General features: G+C 44.8%; 1 protein-coding gene across 4 annotated transcripts in view; it reads left to right on the top strand.

Annotated features, from left to right (window-relative positions):
* Positions 1-1,272: 1,272 nt before the first annotated feature.
* The window catches only part of SPTB (spectrin beta, erythrocytic), a 115,351-nt gene continuing 98,630 nt past the window's right edge, over positions 1,273-17,993 (top strand). For 2 of the 4 annotated variants that reach the window (XM_019733313.3, XM_088797369.1), the window contains exon 1: positions 1,578-1,715. The gene's annotated coding sequence lies outside the window, so the exon portion shown is untranslated. Of the gene's footprint in view, positions 1,292-1,403; positions 1,425-1,577; positions 1,716-17,993 lie in introns of those variants that run through there. The other 2 variants (XM_088797368.1, XM_019733314.3) reach the window with 2 other exon arrangements.

Raw genomic sequence — 17,993 nt, 5'->3', positions numbered from 1 at the left:
TTCTAACTCAGTAATAAACAAATGGATTCTTAAATGTTATCAGAAAGGGTGGGGATCATTGCTAATCTAATGGATGACCACAAATATTCTTGCATTATCGTCTCTATATTACTAGTGTCTCTTAAGAAATTGAGCTTCATGAGAGCCGAGACAGCAGGGGTGCGGTGGGGAGTTCTATGGCTTTGTAGTATCTGTGGAGTTTGCCCCACTTAGCACATCTCAATGTCTAAATGCCTACTCTTAAGTGTGGCTGCAGCAGGAAGTGAAATATCTTTGCTAATGTTCAATATATAAACTAAGCATGCACGTCTAGCAATTAAACACTCCTTTTCCTGGTGAATCCTGGAAAGCAGCATAATTATACTCCCAAGTAAATAACTCAGGAGTAAGACTGTCCCGTTAAGAACACTAGGCAGCATAAAAGTTAAAACTCTTTTCTGTATTTATGTGCTTGAAACCTCCACTGCCATCTACATAATACCTGAGATTACCTGGGCTGATGACTGGTTACAGCGGGTGGAGAAGAGATGAAAGCTACAACAAGGGGGACCACCAAGCTTATTGACCTTGGATTGCAAGAAAGTCAAGAAAATGGACTGTCTTACAAGGTGCCGATGTTCTGGGAGTTTCTCTCCCGAGGTGACTCGGAGGTGCCTTTTCTTTCCTCGTTGGCACCACTGATTCTAGTGTTTCTTTGGCCTGCTGCATCCCACACCACCCGGTTAGGAAGACCTGGAGCCTCACCTGCAGACCGGGGCCGGCGAGGAGGTGCGGGTGGGCTGCTGTGGCAGTTTGCCTGTTGATTACAGTTCCTGCAATATGCGAGCGCCTTGGGACTGCGGGCTGCACCCCGCCAGTTTTGCCGGGTCCGCCCCGACCTCACCAGGTTTGCAGACAGAATCAGCCACACCAAGCCCGCGGGCTGAAAGCGGGGGCGTCGGGCCCAGTACTTACCCTTGTACCCCCAGCGTCTGCTCTTACCGTGGGTGGGGAGAAGCCCGCCGCGGAGCGCGCAAACATACCAGCCCCCGGGAACAATCTGTCCCTCGCAAACCCGCCGCAGCGGGGGCGCACTGCCAGGGCGCCCGCCTCGCCCACCCTACAGCTTAAGCGTGTCTTTTAGTGTATTTTAAACACCTGACTGTATACAGTGGGGACGCAGGGCGGGAAAGTCTAGAAGGCTCATTTTCGTGACCCGGATAGCCACGATGGGCGCATGAATTAGGCCCAAGCTGCAGAGTCAAACCCTTTCCCCGCCACAGGCGGCTCGGGTAGCGCGCGGCTTGGGGAGGTGAGCGACCATGGGGCGCTGCGGCTGCTCAGACGACTGGCGTCCCGGGCCCAGGCGGCCCGCGGGGAGGAGGAGGCCAGCTTCGAGAGCCGGGCGGAGGCAGGTGCCCCTCCGCGCGGAGGCTGATTGGCAGGTGCGGGAGTGGGTGGGGAAGGCGGGGGCTGGGCCTGGCGCTGCGGGAGGCTGCGGCCCCGCCTCCCCGCCCCCGCCGCGGGACTATCTGGTCCCGGCAGCAGCGATGTCCCCCGGCAGGAATGTCCCTCCTCAGATAATGTTATTTATATCTCTGGGCGGGTCCGTGGCTCGGCAGCACCAGGCGCCCGGCGGCCGCTGTACCAGGAGCCCCGCGCTGCCCTCCTCCCCCTGCGCCGCCGCCGCTGCCACCCCCGGGCTCGGGTTGGCGGTCGTTACAGCCCCAGCGCAGGTGAGTCCCGGGAGGGCACGGCAGCCCGAGGGGGTTGGGTTCGGGTGCGGATGCGCGAGGCTGGGGCGCGCGGCGCGAGCGCAGAGGAGGCGCTGGGCCCAGGGGGCGCGTGACGCGCGGGGCTCAGGGGACCGGATGGGGGACCCAGCCTCCGGTGTCGGGCGTGGGTGCGGCGCGGGACCGGGAGGCCCTGGAGGCTGAGGCAGATAACACCCTGGGGCACCGGAATCCGCGTGGGCTTCGGAGGCGCTTGGCGATCTGGGCGCTTGCTTTGGAGAGCTAGATCCTGGAGCGTCGCCCGGGGGCGCTGGGAGGGCGGTGAGCGGGGTGCGTGTTCTGGTCCTGGGCCGCCGCCTTCAGGACCCAGGCATGGGGGCAACGGGGGTTCTGCCTCTAGCCTGTCCGACCTCCGCGCTTCCTTCTCTGCCCCCCGCTGCCGGGTTTCTCCGTCTTGGGGCCGCTCAGATTCTCTTCTGGGGAACTTGGCAGTGCGCTTCCCGGGCAGTCCAGCGCCCAGGCAGGGAGGACAGCGCAGGGCCGCGGAGGGGGCCGGTCCCCGGGCGTTGGGAACCACGCGGAGAGAGTGGCCGGTTGCAGACCCAGTGAGCAAAGATCAGAGAGCCCGAAGCCATACTCCAAGGACCCCCTCCCAGAGAGTTTCCTTCTCACGCCTCACCAGTCCCTGTTTCTCCAACCACTTGGCCCTTAGAAATAACGGAAAGTGGGAGAAATAACAGGATCTTTGAAACAAACCCCAACTCGCCCAGACTTCCAAGGGTGGGAAAGTAGCTGTGGGCTTGAGTACTGTTTCCGTGACAACGAGCCCCAGGTAGGGCCTTGATTTATAACCTATTAATATCCAAACCACTGTTTTCAGTGAGCTTTAGCCCTGCCAGGAGTTAATAATAACACGCTTAACTCGCTGAAGGAAAATGAAAAGAAGCCAGTGTTTAAAAAATAATTTTAGCTGCATCAGATGAAGGTGTGTGTGGAATACAGTGACAGTATTTTGTGCAGGAGCTCCTGTGAGTAGAAGCTAGGCTGATACCTCCAGGTAGGAGGCAGCCGTGCCACTTGTACAGTCGAGCTTATCGGGATATATACTTAAGTTTCTAAAGAAAGTGATTCAGGTGGCTCCTGGATGAGAGGAGTCTGCAAATCAAACACTGTAGGCACCTATATACTATCCACTAAACTATCCTTAGCTTCACGGATGGTTCTGAATTTTATTCGAGAATTCCCTCTTTGACCAACCCCCCCACCCCCATGACCTAGAGCCGGTCATTTCCTATTCCAGGGTGAGACTTTTACTCTTTTGCTAGGAGCCCTGGGTTCCAGAATGTCTTGAAAACTTTTTTTTTTGTAACTGCAAAATATTTGTTAAATGTCCTAAACACCCAGCACCCAACAGAGCTAGGCTTGTGGGCTATTTAAAGAAAGGAATATTAGGCTTACATTGAGGAAGAGCCCACCAGCCTTGAAACCAGCTGACTCCTCTAAGGTGGGTTATTTATACAGAACTTTAGCAAACTCTAAAGCACAGCTGAGAGACATAAACCCTCTTTATGAAAATATAGCCTTTAGACTTCTTAGCTGTTGCTCTTCGTTTTATCAGTGGCCCAAGTCACAATGATTGGGGATGAGCCAGTTCTGTTAATCCCGAGTTCTCAGAAGACTCAGAGTCCACTGGTGGAATTAAAAGCACCTGAAAACTCCCAGGCATCCAGGACCGATCTCGTAGCACAGGCATATCAAGTTTTCCTGCGTGGCTTGCCCAGTTGAGAGCTGAGATCCCACCTTTTGCTCTGGTCGTTGGTTCTTCCGAGTGTTCTGATGGTGTCCTCTAGCAGACAACCTGGTAGATGATTAGCTTTGGGGTAGGTAAAGGTACAGCAGGAGGCAGACTCCCACCTGGCACCAGACCTGACAAAATAAAAATGACTGTTTTAGGCAAACTAGGTGTGAATGAAAGCTTTGAACTAAAGTCAAAATCTGATGGTTCTGTCACAGTTCTGGAAACAGACTGTTTTGGGTAAATAAAAATAATAACAGCTTTCTTTTTTTTCTTTTCTTTTCTTTTATGTACCAATGCCTGGCTGCTTGGTGCCTGGCTGGTAATGGATGCTACCGTGGGTTAATCTTTGTTGAATGAATGAGAGAATGAATAAGTGAATGAATGCTCAGAATTTTCTTTATATTAGGTTGGTGCAAAAGTAATTGCGGTTTAAAAGGTTAAGAATAATTGCAAAAACCGCAATTACTTTTGCAGCAACTTAATATGCTGTTTAATTGTCACAGTAACTCCGCAGGGTAGCTCATTAGCATTTTACAAGTGAGGAAACAGATTCAAGGAGATTAAATAATTTGCCTCACATCACACAGCTGATGAGAAGTGGGGCCAGGATTCAAACTCAGCTGTTCGGTTCCAACCCTCTTTTTAATGTTAGACATTCGAGGTACAAGTTGGAAAGATTTGGTTGTAGGATTGTCTATTAGCTTCACAATCTTTCAGTCTCAGGACCTCGGGTAATAATTCCTCTTATATCAGAGCTTTAAAAATATCACCTGAAGATGGTATTGGACACCTCTTTGCTGAGAGGCGTTTAGCCTTGCCCATTATGTCCAGGTCATTGTTTCAAGGATAGAGCTGTAATTTTGGCAGTAGTCAAAGCATGGATTTTTTGAAAACAGATTTTTCTTTCAGTCTTGCAAGTGGCCAGGAGGGCTTGATGATGCATGAGGACAATGTGATAGGACAGAGGATGACTATAAAAAATTCATGAGACAAATGCTGCTGGAGTGGGAAGGGACCTTGGGAGTCACTGTGTCTAGGCTTCTACTTGTGTAGTCACTTGCAGTTAGGTGAGCCCTAACTGCAGTTGACCTGGTTATTGATGTGCCACTAGGGTGCATGCCTTCTATACTTCTTCACATTCTTCCCATTTCTTTCCCCTCTCTCTCTCTTTCTCTCAAGGCCAAAACTGAGTTTATTTCCTGAAGTTCTGCTTAATCAACCCACTGAAGTTTTCTTTGGGGGAGATTGTGACAGCATATATTGTAAAATCCAATACTTTCCTCTTAGTGTAATCTTGGAAGGAAGGAAGGAAAGGCATTGGAGATAGGCGGAAGACAGGATGTTAGTGAGCCCTAAATTTTAAACTGTTTCATAAGCTTCCCATCACCTATTAGGTTTATAGAGGTACATATTTTTATGCAAGAGGCATGCACATTATTATCTTGGGACAGTACAAATCTCAAGACAAATATGTAGATTCCTGGGGCCATGGGGAAAGGACTAGGGAATTACTGGGACATCAGATACGTGTTTTAATCTAAACTCAGTCAAATTGCTCTTGAAGTATGTTGTTTCAAATTTCAAAATCAAATGCAAAATTTTACTCTCTAATACCTGTAAAGGTAGCATGACTATTGGGAGGTTTAAAGTAATATAAAATATACCTCTCATTACCCATAATGTTTTTTATAACCTCAGACCTGTAGATTAGCATTTATAAATTGACTTGGGAGGATCAAGAGTGAAAATAACTGCTGTGTGGGCTGATGAGAAATTTGATTTTATAATGAGTACTAGCAGAGAAGTTCATGGATACTGGGTTCTAAAACCATGGATATTATTAGCCAAAAATTACTGTGGAAAGAAGTATTTTATCTTAAAAGTAGTTTGTATTTACTCAGTTTGTTTTTTTGGGTTGTTTTTTTTTTACAGACAACTCTTTGGTTAGTCTTCTATTTTAGATAAGAAATCTGGGGAGGAAGAGTAAATACACTGGTCTGTGTGCCAGAATTGTGTAATGTTGTATAGCATTTGCTGGGTTTATCACAAAGATGCTGCTTTCCTCTGACAACCCCAGGAGGTGACGGTCACCTGGTTTGGGAGATGGAAATGGTGATCGAGGGAAGGTGTAGGAGGCAGTCAGGAGAATTCACTGTCAGATCTGGCTCCACTCTCGGAATTGTCAACTCCCCTTGGTAAATATTTAGAAAATGTCATGGCATGTTTTCCTTTGTTGCTGTGCTTATTTCTTAATTCACAGCCAAAAGATCCAGTTCTTCCATTTTCAGCCAGCTTTAGCTGAATATCAAACCACCAGGGGATCCCCAGCCTTACAGCTCACTCAGTCTTAGAGGCAGCCATAGACGGAAAAGGCTCCCTCGATGGATTGTCTGGCTAGCTAATGCCATTCCCAGACCACCTTTGATTTTTCTCTTCCCTCCTGCTGGTGGCAGGAAATATTATAAAGCCATCTTCCTCCTATCTCAGCAAGGTCTTTCCAGGCTTTGCCATAATGTTTCCACACTATACCTATGCAGACCTGGCCAAGGGTATAATTACAAGGGCAATTAAAACCCAGATATGTATCATGTTAGCAGTGGGGGCAAAAGTGGGGCTTCCTTTCTCCTTTCATTTGAATTCTATAAATTTAACAAGCAAAAAGGCGCAGAGCTAGAAAAGGAAAAGAGACTTGCATTGAACTGGACTCCGATCATCCAGGATATTTATGAAAAGAATAACAGGGCACCTTGACAGCTAAAGAACTATAATTGCCTTGAATTATAGTCAATTCAGAAGTTTCCACCATCATGAAAGGGATCAGAAACTTGGAAAATCCTGAAAGGGAATAAGTTGAAAATCATTTCAATTTGTACCAGACTTAAATATGGGTGTGTCTCATTAGAGAATTTATAGCACTTCAAATAAAACAAAGCGTACTTGAAGGAACGTATGAGGACTAGAACGCGAGCCCTAGCCTCATTCTGTCCTCCTGCTCCGTTCCTGCCTGTTTCCAGAAGCCCCCTCGGAGTGGTCAGTTTCACCATCATATTTTCACAGGGTAGAAAAGTAAAAGGCGGCTTCATAATACTGATTCTGAGTCATAAGCCAGAGAGAGTTAGAGCTGGAAAGGCCTGGGAGAGCCATTTGAGAAATATTCAAAAAGAGCAAACATTGGGTTCCTACTGTGTGCATTCCACTGTTATATGCGGAGGACACACAAGGGGATCAGATAGAGACCCACTGTCTGGTGGAGGAAATGGAGTTGTAAACAAGCAGTGATTCAGCAGCACACCTGAGAGAGAGCCTATAGGAGGAAGTGTGTGGTTCATGTTGGGGGGTACCTGGGAATTTTCTAGTGGAAGAGGGAAGATAGACATGGGACCCTAGGCATTTAACCTGGCACAATAGAGCATGATTAGGTTAGGGAGGGAGGAGTAGTGCCATGTGGCTCTGTAGGGTACAGCCGAGGAATGGGCTGCAGATGGGACTGAAAAGGTAGTTTAGGTTCAGTTTGTGAACACATGGACGGTTCAAGTTGAAATCAGTGAAGGTGTTTGAGCAGGGGAGGGGCCTGATCAGATCCTTGTTTAGACAAAGCTCATTAGTGGCAGTGAAGGGAACGTAAACGAGAGATCAGTTAGTACGAGGTGGTGATTACACAGATGATGTGTATAGTCCACTCAGTTTTCAGGATGTCTTTGTATACGCGTCATCTCATTTCATTTTATAATGACCACATGAAGAAGCAAGGAAGATCTCATTCCTACTTTACAGTCAAGGAACCGGGATTAGAAATGGGCAATGATTTGCCCAAGGCCCCTCTAGTAGATTATGGAGAACCTGACTTGACCCAGTTTCCTGGTTCAAAGGCTGGGGCTTTGTCCAGATCACCTCAATAGAGTAACTGAATATTCTAGGTTTTCAGGTTGGGACAGTGCTTGCTTGCTTGCTTCAGCAGAACACTCAGTTCTAAGTTCCTTGGTTCTGGAGAGAGGGAGAAGGAAACTTGTTACAGTACTTATTCTTTCGCCATGAAACCTCAAGAATGGCCTTCCAGAGTGTACACAGATGATGTCTCAAAGCATGAATTAATGTCATGCATGCATGCCACAGATAAATGGTAAGTTTATATGCCTGTCAGTTTGTTTTGGCTTTTTTATCCCCATACCCCAAAGTTTACTGGATATTATTATGTTTATGCCTCATTTGGGGCTTCAAAAACCTCTGTTTGTCCAATGATCTTGAGTGCTTTGATTTGTACATACTTCAATCTTCAACAACTATTTATTAAACTCTCATTTATTTGCCAGACATAATCTAGGCCCCGGGGATATAGCAGTGCACATGGCAAAAAAAAAAAAAAAAAATGCCTGACACCATGGAGCACACATTCTAATTGGGTAAGACAGATACTAAACAACAACAAACACATGAGTATGTGTCACAATTTTAAATGCTATGTAGAAAAAATAAAGCAGTGTGAAGGAAAAGAGAGGTGGCTCTACTCTTTGAGGTAGGATGGTCGGGAAAGGCCTCCCTGATGAGTTTTCATTTGAGCAGGGACCCAAATAAAGCAAGGAGGGGTGGGGTGGGGGAACAGTGATGTTTGGGCAAAAGATTCAGGTTGAGTGCAAAGGCCCTGAGGCCGAGCCACTGCTGTGTCCAAGGAGTGGTCCAGAAAGGAGTGTGAGTCAAGTGGAGGGAGCAAGGGGAGAGTGCAGGAGCTGACGTTGGAGAGGAAATGGGGTCTGGATCATGTGGGCTTGCTCATGCAAGGACTCGGGGTTTTAGCTGTGCGATAGGAAGTTACTGGTAGTTGTGGGCAGGGGAGTGACTTGTTCAGATTTGTATTTTACGAGGATCTTTCTGGCTGTCCAGTGGAAGATTGATTGTAGGAGACAAGAGTAGAAGCAGGGAATGGAATGAAAGCTACTGTAGTGGTTCAGGTTAGAGAAGATGGATCAGGCTGATGGGGGTGGGGGTGGTGACATGCAGCTGGCTTCTGGATAGATTTTTAAGGTAGAATTGATGGGATTTGGATATAGAGGATGAGAGAAAAAGAAGTCAAGGATGACTGCAATTGGTTTTGGTCTGAGCTACTGAAAGAATGAAAAAGCCATTTACTGAGACAGGTACATATCTTGTCAAAGGTGCTGTAGGAGTTAATTTGGAATAGACTCAGGCAGACTTTTCATTTAAATACACCAGAAAGGAGGTGTTTTATTGTGGATGACTCATAACATCTGTTTGTTTTGAAGTAAAGCCTTAGATGTGCAGTTAGTTCTGTGTACTTTGTTATTACTTTTAGGTCATTCTCACAACATCTCCAATGTGATAGAAATTAATATATGGCACAAACAAGATTGAGATACATTTCATTTTATAATTAGAAATGTTTTGAATTTGCTGGTTAGACTTTTAAACACTTCCTGTTGCCATATTAAAAAACACTTTTAAAATTATAAAATGGATTCATGCACATGGTTAAGAAGTGTATCCGCAATGTACAAGGGCATACAATGAAAAGTAAACATCTTCCTTCCCCTACCTCCATCCTTCTCCTAAGAAGTTACCAGTGTCACGTTTCCTGTGTATCTTTCAAGGAAAATTCAATGCAAATGTAAGCATATGGCCTGATATATTTCAAAGTCTTAGCTTTAACCGAGCAAAAGCACATGTTTGGTTTCAGTTTTTGTGACTTAGTAGCTCTCAGGTGTATACTTAAGTGGCCTGGAGTCCAGCTTTCTATCCATGAAGGGTCTGCCTCTCCAAAGCCATTACACACTGAAACACTGTGTTCAGCACATAACACCACCCCTCGAAAACCTCCAGTGGTTCCCCACCCCGGAGGTGAAAATCCAAACTGGTAAAGTTGACTTTTAAGAGCCATTGTAATCTGACTCCCATCTCTTTTTCTGTCCTATGTATCTGTTACCACTTCCCATCACAAACCCTCTACTTGAACCAGGTTTTCTGCTTCTACTTACTGAGTCCTGAACATTTCTCCCAGATATCTGGAGTGGTTTCCATTAGTCTGCCTGGAATACTCCAGCCCCAAGGAATCTTTCCATTCTCCAAATTTGTTACAGGGCTAATTACATGTACTACTTAATTGAACTAAGTCACAGACTTCTTTTATTATTATTTAACTTTTCTCATGTCCATCTATTATTTGCTCAACTAGACAGCTCTCAAGGGTACGAACGGATTTATGAATTACAGTCAGGGGTCTTACATAAGCCCTGCCTGATGCCAATTGAACATAGAAGTTCAGTTAGTAATTTTTGGAATCTGCACTTCGACAGTCATCCCCTGGTGGGATGGTACTGGTACATGGGATCATCTTAATTAAAATTGTCAGATGATGGTTGCCAACATAGTGGGTTACATAGGTGTCCATTCCTAGGGAATGGTACCTGGACACTGCTCCTTTGGGTAAACAACTTTCTAATGTTCATGCTCTCACCCCCTCTTTGTACGGCATTGCATCCAAATATCAGAAACAAGGTGTTTTCATTTGCCCCGAATGACCAAGAAGAGTTATGAGTATTTAACGAACATGGCAACCACACAATTTAAAAAAAAATTTTTTGTTTTAACTTATTATAAATATATGTAACATGAAATTTGCCTTTTAAACTATTTTAAGTGTTCAGTTCAGTGACCCAAATACATGCACATTGTCATGTAGCCATCATCACCATCCATCTCCAGAACCCTCTTTCATCTTCTTAAACTCATATTCCGTATCCATTAACCAGTCACTCCTGCCTCCCCCCAGCACCTGGCAATCATAATTTTACTTTCTGTCTGTATGCATTTGACTACTCTAGGTACCTCGTATAAGTGGAATCATAACAGTATGTGTCCTTTAGTGATTGGCTTATTCACTTAGCATAATGTTTTCAAGGTTCATTCATGTTGTAGAATGTGTTAGAATTTCCTTCTTTTTACAGGCTAAGTAATATTCCATTGTGTGTATTTTTCACCTTTTGTTTATCCATTCATCCACTTACAGACATTTGGGTTGCTTTCACCCCTTGGCTATGGTGCAGAATGCTGCAATGAATATGGGAGTGCAAATTTCTCTTTAACACCCTGCTTTCACTTCTTTTGGGTTTATATATTCAGAAATATATACTCCAGTATATTGCTGGATCATATGGAATTCTGGTTTTACTTTTTTGCGGAACCAAACCATGCAATTTTAATATTTTCCCTGGTATTCAATATTTCCAAAGGGAAGGGGAAAATTTATTAACAGCCTCACCTTTGTGACCAAACTGAAATTGAGAATTGTTTATTTGTGAACACTCTCCTTAGCGGATAGTTTGTCATTAGAGTTCTTGAATTTGCCCATATATTAGTTTGCCTGTTTTTAAATTATAGATGTTTAGAGGAAGGCAGGAAATGTTTAATTTGCTTTATAGAGCATGTAGCTCAAACTCATGTGGGGAAGAGTATAAATGTTGTGTGATGATATATTTCAGCCAAAATATCTCCTTGAGCTGGATGACAAGAGCCTGGGTTGTTTCCAGCTCCTTTTCTCTTGCTGTTTGCCCTTGGGCAAAGAACTTCCTCTTTCTCTGACATTTTATTTTCAGGGGTGTGTGTGTGTGTGTGTGAGAGAGAGAGACAGACAGACAGACAGACGGACAGAGAGCCAGAGCCAGCCTTAATATTTATCATTATCCTTAAAAACTGCTTTGCATATTTCCTTGTAATGCTGGTGTTTCCTCATGTTTGTAGCCCTGCCTGACAGCCCCTCTCCTTCACCCGGGGAAGCACTGAGTGCTTTCTCCTGCACATTTTTGAAGCACCTTTCTCATTTCTTTGTTCCAGACAGGTCATCTTGTTTTGTAGTTGTCTGCTTGCCTTCTATACCATTAGACCATGCTGCTTTTGACAGGGAACTGGGTCTTTCTCTCTGTCATATTTTTTTTTAATTCCCAGCATCTAGGGCCATGATTGGTATGTGGAGGGCAATGGCTCAAAAATCATTATTGATTAAAAAATTAAAGAATGAATGTTTGAAATTATACATAATTGAGTTTATATATCTTAACTTGGAAATAAAAGATTATTATCATTAGTGAGTCGTTATTATAAATCAACATTTATTATGTGCTAGGCACAATGCTGAAAGCTTTTATATGTATTTGTTGTTTCTATGATTATGCTGATTTGACAGGTGAAAAAAAAGGGACTTAGAGAAGTTTATTTACTCAAAATTACACACCTAGAAGATCAAAGCTGAACTTGAACTCTAGTGTATTTATTCTATAGTCCTTGCTTAGAATCACTGCACCCACGATATTCTCTACTACATTCAGCAAACTAAATAAGGAAAAAGTGAAAGATCCCAAAGTAAGTTACCTGGGAGGCTGCCTTACTACTCCATGGTTCTTACTACTAAGAGTTTTTTTCTTTTAGCCTGCATCTTTAAAGTCTGAAATCAGAGAGGTAATTAATTGTATATCTGTCTAGGTTGCTTTACCTTTGCAATGATTTAACCTATAGGCTCAAATCCCTTCTTTAGCTTTTAATAAATAATTAATATTCTGAATTCTACTTCCGGCATAGTTCTTTGACTTCCGAGGATGAAGATGCTAATTAGCACTGCACAGTATACCCACTGTCGTAAGACAGCTCTCCATGCCGCTGCACCAAAGCTGCTTAGGAAGAGGTCTGGTATTGTCACAAGTGATGGCTACCCTCCAGACTCAAGTCCCACCTTCTCCGCCATGCTTGACTTTGTTAACCACTCTTGCTTTGAAACTATGCCCTCCCTGGCTTCTGGGGCCCAGGCTCTCCTTTTTCTTGCCCAGCTTGCTTTCCATTGCTTCTTCTTTTTTGTTTCTTCCTTTCTACCAGCTTTTAACTGTTGGAGTTGCCAGTGCATCTAAATCCCTATCTTTAGCCCCAACCTCCCTCTTCAGTTCCAGATTCCAGCAGTCAGCCATCTTTCTTCATTTGCTTGTAGCAAGAGGTCTCAAACTCACCATGTGGCAAATAGGACCTCTCAGCTCCTTCCTTCACCCCCCAAATCTGCTCTTCTTCCCGTTTTTGAAGTTAGGTTCATTGTCACCATCCTCCCAAGTAAGAACCTAAGCAACTCATTTGGTTTTCCTTTTTTTCAGACTTCCACATCCAACTGACTGCCAACCCCTATTTATTTTTCCTCTAAAATTTTCAAATTCATTTCTTTCTTTCAACTCCCACTGTTCCTCTTCTTGTGTTTGAATAATTGGCCTTCGCTCTCTATCTTTCCAACCCTTCTTAACCCCCTACTTCAGAATTATGTTTAAAAACATGAGTCTGACTGAGCCATTCAATGGTCCCCCATTTCTCCAAAATAAAGTTTAAATGGGCAGGCACATCCTTCTCCCTTTACTCAGCCATGGACACGTACACATAACTCCCTATGTTCAAAAACCCCTCTGATGCTTTCCCTCTTCCCTAACCAGCAAGACACCCACTCTGTCCTCTGAGTTCTTAAGCTGTCACTTTTCACATTGTCCTCTGGTCATGTACAAGTCTGGCTCTCCTAGATTGAGTTTCTTAAAGAAAGGATGTGCCTATGGGGACACTGGTTGTCTAACTCAGTTTGGTTCATGTGTGGTGCTCAAGAAATGCTGGTTGAATTGGGTGACAAGGGAAGTTTCATGAATATTCAGCGCTGAAAATAACCCCCCAATTTTGACCTGTAGAAGATTATGAAAAAGGGTTAATGGGTTAAAGACGCTCACTGTTGGTGGGGTGGGGACAAAAGAGTGAAGATGAATGCTTTCCACGTGAGTGGAGGTTGTCTTCCCACCTGAATATTCCCTGACTGCTTTCCGTTTATCAGAGGGCAAAGTAACAGCTGATTTTTAACTTATGTCATCAGAATATGTCTATTGCTAGAAAAATTTAGTTATTTATCCAGAATACAGTCCCTCCCACCTCATTTTTTCAGTGAATGTTTGAGGCTGACCCTCCGAATGCAGCTATGAAAGGCTCTTTGAGTGGGTGTTTCAAACCAGATACACAAGATTTGTTTTATAATGGCGAAGAATTAAGGAAAACCTTTCAGACAAAAAAGACTGAAAATTCATGTATAGAGGTTTTGTTTTTTTCTGGGTGCCTTTAACCCTTTTAAGCTTGTTTGTGCTTAAAGCATGTCACAGTATAAAGTACCTTGGAAAATATTACAGCTCTTATTAGTTGGTTTGTCTTGCCCTCATTTTTGCCTTACCCAGACAAAAAGTTTCACCAGTGGCTGGACTCAGCAGAATATTGCTTACTCAGGCCTTTGAGACTGTTTTGTTTCTTTCAATAAAACTCTCTGTCAGGGACACACTCCCACTGCAATCCAACCGCTCTCTCCTTTTGCTGCATTCTGTGTCCAGTGATTGATGGGAGCTGGTTTTTAGCTTCTGAAGGCAGTGAGTGGAGCTGCTAGGCCTTTCTAAATATGTGGAGGGGGTTTGAGATGAACTGATAAGCGGAAGGCCCTCAGAGGGCCTTGGAAAGATGCACCTGGGATGAAGAAGGGCCGAGAACAATGTTAGGTCTTGTGGGAGGGACCTGAGGGTAGAGAGACAAAGGAAGGGACTCATCCAAGACAACTGACAGCCCCAGTGAGTTCTAAGGGGCATCATGAGGCCAGTGGTAAGCAGACAACAGTCAACAAACTCGATCCAGAGGTGACAGAGTCGCGTCAGCTAACAGCAGCTCCTAGAAGTTGTGGAATGCAACAGATGCCAATAATGATCCGCCGTCCCAAGGATCACCAAGGGCCATAGCAACGGGTACAGCAGGCAGACTGCTGCTTAGTGGCCCGGCTGCGTGTTTTTTGAGTGAACAGTCTTTTACATTTTCAGGGATGGTTTACTTTGTAGTATTTAGCTGTGCTCTGGTCTTGGATTTTCTCACTTAAAATCTAGGCTACTGCTTGTAGGGTCAGTGGATCAGGTTCTGCCTTTCTCTGCAAGGTGGATATGTGCATTCTATATGTGCTCTCAGCAACTGTTGGGAAATCTAGATGCCCAGACTTTGAAGTTAAAGTCTGAAGCGGGAAGGTCCCGCACAGTGGGAAATTATCAGAAGATTTGAGGTGTTTCTAGTCATAGAGAGTGAGATGCGATGATGGAACCAAAATGAACTGCTCAGAGGTAGGAAGTAGGTACCCTCTGCAAGGAGGAGACCTGTACCTGAGGACAAATGAGGTCGTTTGCATTCAAAGCTGTGTGAAGTCACTTTGCCCGGGAGACTGGAAAAATACCCGAATGGCTGGTCGCTGGGTGAGCTGAGTGGGTGCATAGTGGAGCGGGTAACTCGGTACCTGTGTCCTCAGTGTGGCAGCTCCGTCCACAGCCTTGGTTTAGCTGCTCTCCCTGCTTCTGACCCAGAAAATGCTCAGAAAATGACTGCAGTGAAACGCATCTTCAAGGTGAAGCTTTCAGTCCAGGTAGGGGGAGGGATGCGGAGTTGATCCCAAGGGTTCAATACTTACTTCCTGAATGTGCTGGGAGAGAGCTTTGTTTATGCTCTGACCCAGAGGAAGTCACTGTTCATCTCTCACCGTTTCCAGCAAAGAGTGCCTTCTGCTTGTTTTGCATAAGCCTTGTGTCTCCTCTGCGGAAGCAGCACGGAAGGAACTGGGAGCTATAAAACTCCTGGCGTCATAATTCTTTGCAAACAGCGGAGTCTAGTGAGCAGTGTATTTGGTTGGCAAGTGAGCATTACAGTCTGTACTTAGTTTCTTTGTCTATGAAATGGTGGGAATGCTTTCTCCTTGAAATATGAAGAAGGTCAAAATGAAATAGTGTGCTTTCCTTTTTTTAAAACCAGATGCTTAAAGCATCAAAACATCTCAAAGAGAGGTGTTCTGTGGATAAAATGTACTCAGAGCACCTTGCAGACATTGTCTAATAACTGAGAAATCTCAGAGGATCTGGTTCAGCTCCCCTATTATACAATACGGGAGATCTGCAAGGGGAAGTGATTTGCCTGAGGTTAGAGTTAGTTAGTGGACTCTAAGTGGAAACCAGGTCTTTTGATCCATGGCCTAGGACTTTCTCCCTCCCTGTCTCTCCCTTTCCTCTTCCTCCTCCTACAACTTTTGAAAACTGGTTTTAAAAAATCATAGCATGCACGCATACCCATTGTAAAAATAATTCAAGCCATATGGAAGAGGGTAAATGGTACTCCTAGACCCGTTATTGGAGATAACCACTATTAACAATTTCTCATATATCCCTGTAGAGTTTTTCTAGGCACATGTAAACATATACACAAAGATATAGGGATGTGTTTGTGTTGGTAGATGTATGTGTGTATCTGTATACACGTGTATATATGTATGTTGTGGTTATTTTTCATGCTATACTATAACTTGCCCTTTTCACTTAATGATGAAACACTTTGGACAGCTTTCTGTATCAGGACATAGAGGTTGATCTCTTTCATTCTTAATAGCTGCATAGTGTCTTATGCTCCTTCTGTTTCTCCTTGATGGCTTTCAGATGTGTAAGTAGCACCATGGAGTTTGAGTCCTGAATTCATGATGCTGATGTAAGAATCCCTATTTTATGTGAGCATCCAGGGAAGGGAATGACTTCTGACAAGGTCAAATGGTTTGAGAAATCTGAGACCCTCCTTCTGTTTCCTTTTGCTGCTTACTTATGGGCCTCTGTTATATGCCAGGTCCTACACTTGGGACTTTAAATGCCTTAACTCATTTGATTCTCACAACAATCCATTGAGTTAGATATAATTCCCATTTTACTCATGAGGATTGAGGCTTGTCAAGCCAAGTCAATTATATGGCAGACTTCAGATTTGCACCCAGATCTGCTTGACCCCGAAGCCTATGCTCTTTCTCACTGTCTGAAATCTAGGACACTAGGAAGAATGGTTATGGTGGTTATGAGTTAAGAATGGTTAAGAATGGTTATGAGTATTTTTCCTAGCTTCTAAGTTTTCTCGGTTTCAGTCTAGCTAAGGGTCTCCTACGCACACAGGAATGACATGGAGGACCAAGGAGCAGTGGAAGGAACTGGGAGCTAGAAAACGCCCATGAGTTTTGACAATGATGTGGGAAGGAGGGATAAGAAGTGGCCTCCCTTCCGGATGCATTATTGTGTGTTATGTGCTCGGCTGTGTGGGAAATACAGAAGGGATCACCTGAGACACCGTTCTCTGCTCCTATGAGGGTGATGGTTTCTCAATGCGGACAGCCACACATGAGACTGAGTATAACACAGCAGAGCAAGGCAAGTGCCATCGTGGAAACTGCTCCCTGGTCTGTAGGAAGCTAAGCTTGGTTTGACTGGGGAATCCTGGGAAGGGAGGCTTCCTGAGGAGCAGCTGTGCGAACTGATGAGCCTTGAGACAAGTGCCGTTTTCCACTGGCCGAGGAGGGGCGAGGGCATTCCACAGGGCACATAGGGGCATGCAGGTGGGATGAGGCTGGGGTGGCTTCTGAGGATGAGTGGGAGCATGTAGTGACGGAGGGGCCTGAGACGTAGGTTGGGGCTCTCTTGTAGAAGGTCTTGAATGCCATGTAAAGACCTTGTAGTTTGTATTTCAGGTCCTGGGCACACTATCACAATTTTTGACCAGGGGAGTGATGTGCTCTCAGCTGTGTTTAAGACATCCTGCAGAAATATCATGAAGAGCTCAAGAGGGTCTAAATCAGGGCACTGGGAATGGAAGGGAGGAGGTGAATCCAAGAGATTCTGAGCAAATTATCTGGACTTTCTATGGGGAGAAAGACCCATTGCCAACTGTGGATCCTGCCACATAAAGGACCAAACAAATTAAAATTTACCAGTATCCTATGTTAAATATAATTTTTTGCTGTCAAAAGTATTTTAAGGGATTTGGGTGTTATTCTTGATTTTATAGTCTTAATTTTTTTAAAGACTTTATTGGGGAACAGTGTGTATTTCCAGGACTGTTTTTTCCAAGTCAAGTCGTTGTCCTTTCAGTCTTAGTTGTGGAGGGCGCAGCTCAGGTCCAGGTCCAGTTGCCATTGCTAGTTGCAGGGGGCGCAGCCCACCATCCCTTGCGGGAGTCGAACTGGCAACCTTGTGGTTGAGAGGACATGCTCCAACCAACTGAACCATCCGGGAGGCAGCTCAGCTCAAGGTGCCATGTTCAATCTTAGTTGCAGGGAGCGCTGCCCACCATCCCTTGCAGGACTTGAGGAATTGAACCGGCAACCTTGTGATTGAGAGCCCACTGGCCCATGTGGGAATCGAACTGGCAGCCTTCGTAGTTAGGAGCACGGAGCTCCAACTGCCTGAGCCACCAGGGCGCCCCTATAGTCTTAAATTTATATTTAGGCGCCAATCAATTTTTTTCAAGTCTTAAAGAATTTTTGCATGTCCTTAAAATTCACTTGTAGATGCACTATGACGAATGGCACTGAAGTGAGGGGGACAGAGCTGTTGAATAGGACTTTGAGTTTTCTAGCTCAGGTATCTGGGAGGTTA

The sequence above is a fragment of the Rhinolophus sinicus genome, chromosome 3, assembly GCF_057876585.1.
Source record: "Rhinolophus sinicus isolate RSI-liver-muscle chromosome 3, RSI-T2T, whole genome shotgun sequence".
Classification (NCBI taxonomy): Eukaryota; Metazoa; Chordata; class Mammalia; order Chiroptera; family Rhinolophidae; genus Rhinolophus; species Rhinolophus sinicus.
The sequence above is the reverse complement of the archived record's forward strand: the minus strand, read 5'-3'. Positions and strand labels throughout refer to the sequence as shown.